Source organism: Coregonus clupeaformis, unplaced genomic scaffold (assembly GCF_020615455.1).
Source record: "Coregonus clupeaformis isolate EN_2021a unplaced genomic scaffold, ASM2061545v1 scaf5452, whole genome shotgun sequence".
In the NCBI taxonomy this organism is placed as follows: Eukaryota; Metazoa; Chordata; class Actinopteri; order Salmoniformes; family Salmonidae; genus Coregonus; species Coregonus clupeaformis.
In genome coordinates this window covers 5,316-12,141 of record NW_025538906.1, presented here as the reverse complement: position 1 = coordinate 12,141, position 6,826 = coordinate 5,316, and the positions used below count along the sequence as shown (strand labels likewise).

The 6,826-nt window shown below is 43.5% G+C and overlaps 1 pseudogene; it reads right to left on the bottom strand.

The window, feature by feature from the left end:
• Window positions 1–2,956: 2,956 nt before the first annotated feature.
• LOC123490908 lies at window positions 2,957–3,717 on the bottom strand (annotated as a pseudogene).
• Between the last annotated feature and the right edge of the window lie 3,109 nt (window positions 3,718–6,826).

Genomic DNA, 6,826 nt, shown 5'->3' with positions numbered 1-6,826 from the left:
TCTCTAAGCGCAGATTAACCACCACAATGCTCAAACTTTTCTTGTAGAATTTAAGAATTCAAAAGGCAAGCCCTCCCATTATCTGCAGGAAGATGTTATCAAATATCTCAGCCAAACTTGAACTTACAACCTGCGCAAATAAACATCCTTACACTCAGTATTCTTGAGAAATTATGTGCAAACATTATTACAATGGTTCAAATATGAACGATTAGAGGAATCCATGTTTACGAGTCAAAACTGCTGCTTGAGGAAATTGCAGTCTTGAGTACATCAAAGAACAGGCAAATTCAAATCTAAACCAATTCCTTAAACTGTGAAATGTACTTTCACAGCAATACTCTATCTTCGTTGCAATGCTATCACTTTCAAAACAAGGATTGTGCATTGTATTTGTGTATGTAAAGATGTTGTTTTTAATGCTCAGAAGCTCAAACCCAGATAACCTAGACCTTGTTTTTCTATTTCAAAGCTGTTCATTTGTACCCAACACAATCGTGCATTCACTAAGAGCTATTAGGATCTGTATGAAACTTAGTTTGAAACACATTGTTTAATTACATGCTTTATAATATGTTTTTACTCTACTCAGCATATATTCTCTGTGTTTTTGTATGACGCTTCCATTGGAAATTGAATGTATTTATGGCAATGACATTTTGAATATTTAGCAGACGCTCTTATCCAGAGCGACTTACAGTTAGTGAGTACATACATTTTTCATACTGGCTTCGTGAATCAAACCCCACAATCCCCGAACGTTGCAGCCCATGCCTAACTGAGCTAAGGAGGCTTAAAAGATAAAGATAAGTGTTAGCGAATGTGCCGAGGTCGTCATGCAGAAGTGAGTTTTTGCAACAGGGGGTGGCGTCGGGAGATGGGTTTGGCAAGATGATCAGTAGTTATCCTTTTTTTGAGATGCCTCAGGGCAAAATAAAAAGAGAGAGGTTGATTAACTAGCATCATTAAAACTACTGTATGTTATTTTTATTTTTAAATGTCTTTGAAATTGATGTTTCTCAATCTTTCTGTTGGAAAGATCAGTGACAGTATCTGATCTATCAATCAAAGTAGTGATTACCAGCGACCCCTTTCCTCCCACTATTACATAGATGCTGCTAAGACGTGGGTTTATGTGGGGTGCTTTGATTGCTATGATTGGCAACGTGTCCCCAATCCACAAAAACGTTTTCAGGACATAAACTTTTGCATTTTGTACTCGATTCAATCTGTAAAGCGCTGAAGAGCTGTTGGACCCCGACAAGATGTCATGTTTGCTGTCTCAAGTGGATGAGTGTTTGTGGATTGGGCCAGAGGCCACTTGTGTATGGGAAGAGAATTGAAAACTGGAAAGCAGTCAACCTCAAGACATGTTTGATCTGTGTTCAATACTAATGTGATCGAGCATTCAGAATATTTAGAACAGTGGTTACATTTTCACTCTCCTATTCCACTGATGTATGTGGATCTTAATTTGAGCAAGTTGCCTATAGCAGAGAATGCGAACTCTGCAGCAAGAGAAAATGTGATGATGTGGATTCTAATTAATGATCAATCTTTTATGGATTGATACATTTTTACGTAAGGGCAAGGGGTTTCTATTACGCTCTGTTTTGTCTGCGGAGTTGTATTGTTCCTTCTCCTGTTCGAATTCCAGTTAGCTGGGAAATTCTCAATGTCCAATCTCAGGAAGTGGTCCTTTTCCCTTTGATGAGGCTTTGGCGACTTCATATTTATTTGATGTTCGGATGAAGTGTGGATGGGGGTGAGTCAGGGTTGATTACTGCACTTTATTCTGTATTCCTCTCAAGGAGAGGTCAGGAAATGTCTGCATCCTGTCACCAGGGGATTTTGGCAAAACTTTCACCTGATTCCAGTAGCATTGAAAGGGCCTAATTATACATGGATACTATTGTCCATCTACAGTAAGTAAGAGAAAACTGTTTGTTAGAAACTCATAAAATGTACATGCTACTGTATAAACCTTTTGTTCCTGTTCAGGTCACAACAGTCCAGAACAAACTCCTGGATCTAGCAACCGAGTATCGACCTCTTTTGCTCACAAGGTGATTAACAAAATAACACAGGCTTGAGTCCCCAGTCAAAGGGAATTTGCGATTCATCAACACTTTGTTGAGAAAGATCCTTCCATTTAGACTACATGATTTATGAGTCATCTGCCTCATAAATGTGTCTCAAGACCTAATGGACCACTAGCAGAAAATGCATCAATAAAAAAATCTATTTGGCGCACGGTGACACATTCAGGGTTTCAAATGACTATGTACAAATTATGTTTACGTATATGTAGCAACCATTTATAAAACCATCATGGTTGTTCTGCATACAGCTTTTCTCTGTATCTGAAAATTATATCTCATAAATCAACAACATCATATAATCAAATAGGCTTATAGAAAATGTAGATTAATGAGCTGAGACACAAATATTTCTGTCATAGTTTTATTGCCCTTGTTTTGTAACTAAAATGTTGGGGGTCATCCCTTTTAATACTGCATACAGCTTTAAACAGCTGAACATTTTTGTTCAGTGATGCTCACCCATAGCGCTGAGAAGTCAACACAAACATACAATAGTCTTCTAGATATTCAATCCCAGTCAGATTCATTCTGATAGTTCAGTAAACGAACATTAGCATTAGCTCTAAACTGGTTAATGTAACCTGGAAATGTTTGTACATTGTAGAGTCCATTGCATGAATCTTTAGAGATAACTTTAATCTACAACAGTCATAGAAAATCTGCAGTCAGGCAACGCCATAATAAATAAAACATTTAATTTAAAAAATACTTTGATTAAATACAGCTTTATCTTAACTATGATAAATAAAAATCAGCATATAATACAATATATCACAAGTCATGCACTCTCCATCCTATCCTTTAACACAAAAGATATTCAAGATGTCCAATTGCACTTTCTTCTGTGCATTACTTCAGTCGAACTGCTTTGTCTCAAAAAGCCTGTCCCAGTGTGTGAAGTACGGAGCATAGTTGGACTTGAACTTCAGATGGTGCAGGTCGTGGTGTGGAGCTCCACCGTAGAGCCCAAAGGGCACCAGTCTATCGTGACCAGGGCAGGTCCATGGCACAGTGGTCCTCCACAGAAAGCCAGATATTCAGAACATAAAAGAGCATCTCAGTCAAGGGGGTGGCAGCCAGCAGCAGAGGTTGACCCCACGAAGAAGCCCGAGAGACAGGGTCTCCCAGGCCCCAGAGTACTCAGTGGTCAGGGCGAAGGTGGATGTGTGCTTGTGGTGCACCTTGTGGAATGTCCGTACAGCCAGGGCACCTTGTGGTGAAGCAGATGCCAGATGAAGTATTGAAAGTCAAACAGCAGGAGGCAGGCGACACATCCCAGATGAGGCGCGTTGCCCGGGGCTCAGCTATGAAACTGGCTGGTCTCCCAGAACCAGTGCAGCACAGTGAGAGGGAAGAGGAACACCACATGGTTGTAGAGGGGAGTGAGCCAGGCAGCTCCACATCATAGTCCAGGGAGACGGGCTCTTCTGCTGGATCTTAAAGGTCCTGATCCAGGCCAGCCTGGGGGAGAGAGGAGGTCCAGCACCACGAAGGGCAGGCAGAAGGTGAGGTAGACTTCACTGAGGGAGAAAAGTACAGGGAAGAAAGGTGATCTGAGACACGCATTATATCCCAGTATAAAGTCCCATAGGCTCTGTAGAAGCATTGTGTTCAGTCTTGTTGTGTGAGCTTGAAATGTGTGTTAAACAACCTCCTGCAAAAGCTCTCCTTTTATGAGTTCTCTGTGAAAAGTATCTGCCCCCAGTTGTCCTTATAAAGACTTCCTTCTAAGCATCCTTCTAAACTTCTCAGCTAAAGTATTTCAAGTTTCACTGTAGTGCATCATGTTATCAAAGGAAGAGGAGGACAAGGAGGAGGGGTGGGTTGCACATTTTGTTTTGCCAGGAGCAAGCAATGTGGTGAGACTGATGGAGGTCTGACCCACTGACAGACAGAGAGACACCTTCCACTGTTACAACAGAGATATGGCCCTCAGATGACTCAACCTGTGTACCCACATAAACCCACACCGAGCCCAAGAAATCCCTCCACCGATGTCCAGTCAGCTCCAGCCCAGCAGGGCCAGACCAGACCAGGGGTGCTATGGGGGTAGTTAGAGGTGGTGGTCACGCCCGGGAGCCGGATCCGCCTCCGAGGCGGAAATGCCACCCCGGCCCTCCCCCTGTTGGGTTTAGTGCCGCGCTTGCAGTCCACGCCTTTGGGGGTACTGTCACGCCTGGCTCTGGGGACTCTCTTATATGTTGAGCCAGGTGTGTAGGGTCTATGTTTTGTGTTCTATGTTCAGTTTCTAGTTCATGTGTTTTCTATGTTGGCCGGTAGTTCCCAATCAGAGGCAACGTGAATCAGCTGTTGCTTGTTGTCTCTGATTGGGAACCATACATTTTAGCAGCCTTTTGTGCAATTGTCATTTGTAGGGATCTTGTTCCGAGAGGTTTGTGTTTGTTAACCTTAGGACTTCACGTATCGTTTTGTTGTTTTGTTGTTAGTGTTTAAAGTACTCATTAAAAGATGTACGCATATCACGCTGCGTGGTCCGTTCTTACGACGTCAGTGACAGTGATAAAAACAACAACACAGAGTTACATATGGGGTAAAACAAAAACATAAAAGTCAAAATACCACAGAAAATATATATACAGTGTGTGCAAATGTAGCCAAGTTATGGAGGTAAGGCAATAAATAGGCTATAGTGCAAAAATAATTACAATTAGTATTAACACAGGAATTATAGATGTGCAAGAGATGATGTGCAAATAGAGATATTGGGGTGCAAATGAGCAAAATAAATAACAATATGGGGATGAGGTAGTTGAGTGGGCTAATTTCAGAAGGGCTGTGTACAGGTGCAGTGACGTAAGGTGCTCTGACAACTGATGCTAAAGTTAGTGAGGGAGATAAGAGTCTCCAGCTTCAGAGATTTTTGCAGTTCGTTCCAGTCATTGGCAGCAGAGAACTGGAAGGAATGGCGGCCAAAGGAGGTGTTGGCTGGGATGACCAGTGAGATATACCTGCTGGAGCGCATACTACAGGTGGGTGTTGCTATGGTGACCAATGAGCTAAGATAAGGCGGAGATTTGCCTAGCAGTGATTTATAGATGACCTAGGAGCCAGTGGGTTTTTTTGTGACGAATAGTAGTGAGGACCAGCCAACAAGAGCGTACAGGTCACAGTGGTGGGTAGTATATGGGGCTTTGGTGACAAAACGGATGGCACTGTGATAGACTACATCCAATTTGCTGAGCAGAGTTTTGGAGGCTATTTTGTAAATGACATCGCCGAAGTCAAGGATCGGTAGGATAGTCCGTTTTACAAGGGCATGTTTGGCAGCATGAGTGAAGGAGGCTTTGTTGCGAAATAGGAAGCAGATTCTAGATGTTACTTTGGATTGGAAGGAGAGTCTGGAAGGAGAGTTTACGGTCTAACCAGACACCTAGGTATTTGTAGTTGTCCACATACTCTAGGTCAGACCCGTCGAGAGTGGTGATTCTAGTCGGGTGGTGGAGGGTGCAGCGTTCAATTGAAGAGCATGCATTTAGTTTTACTAGTGTTTAAGAGCAGTTGGAGGCTACGAAAGGAGTGTTGTATGGCATTGAAGCACGTTTGAAGGTTTGTTAACACAAATCAAATCAAATCAAATCAAATTTTATTGGTCACATGCGCCGAATACAACAGGTGCAGACATTACAGTGAAATGCTTACTTACAGCCCTTAACCAACAGTGCATTTATTTTAAACAAAAAAAGTAAGAATAAAACAACAACAAAAAAGTGTTGAGAAAAAAAGAGCAGAAGTAAAATAAAGTGACAGTAGGGAGGCGAATATATACATTGGGGTACCGTTGCAGAGTCAGTATGCGGGGCACCGCTAGTTGAGGTAGTTGAGGTAATATGTACATGTGGGTAGAGTTAAAGTGACTATGCATAAATACTTAACAGAGTAGCAGCAGCGTAAAAAGGATGGGGTGGGGGGCAGTGCAAATAGTCCGGGCTAGCCATGATTAGCTGTTCAGAGTCTTATGGCTTGGGGGTAGAAGCTGTTGAGAAGTCTTTGGACCTAGACTTGGCACTCCGGTACCGGCTTGCCGCAAGGTAGCAGAGAGAACAGTCTATGACTAGGTGGCTGGAGTCTTTGACAATTTTGAGGGCCTTCCCTCTGACACCGCTTTCCTGGTAGAGAGGTCCTGGATGGCAGGAAGCTTTGCCCCAGTGATGTACTGGGCCGCACGTCACTACCCTCTGTAGTGCCTTGCGGTCAGAGGCCAAGCAGTTGCCATACCAGGCGGTGATGCAACCAGTCAGGATGCTCTCGATGGTGCAGCTGTAGAATTTTTTTGAGGATCTGAGGACCCATGCCAAATCTTTTTAGTCTCCTGAGGGGGAATACGGCTTGTCGTGCCCTCTTCACGACTGTCTTGGTGTGTTTGGACCATGATAGTTCGTTGGTGATGTGGACACCAAGGAACTTGAAGCTCTCAACCTGTTCCACTACAGCCCCGCCGATAGAATGGGGGGGCGTGCTCAGTCCTCTTTTTTTTCCTGTAGTCCACAATCATCTCCTTTGTCTTGGTCACGTTGAGGGAGAGGTTGTTGTCCCGGCACCACACGGCGAGATCTCTGACATCCTCCCATAGGCTGTCTCATCGTTGTCGGTGATCAGGCCTACTACTGTTGTGTCGCGGCAAACTTAATGATGGTGTTGAGTCGGTGCTGGCCATGCAGTCACTGGGTGAACAGAGAGTACAGGAGGGGACTGAGCACGCACCC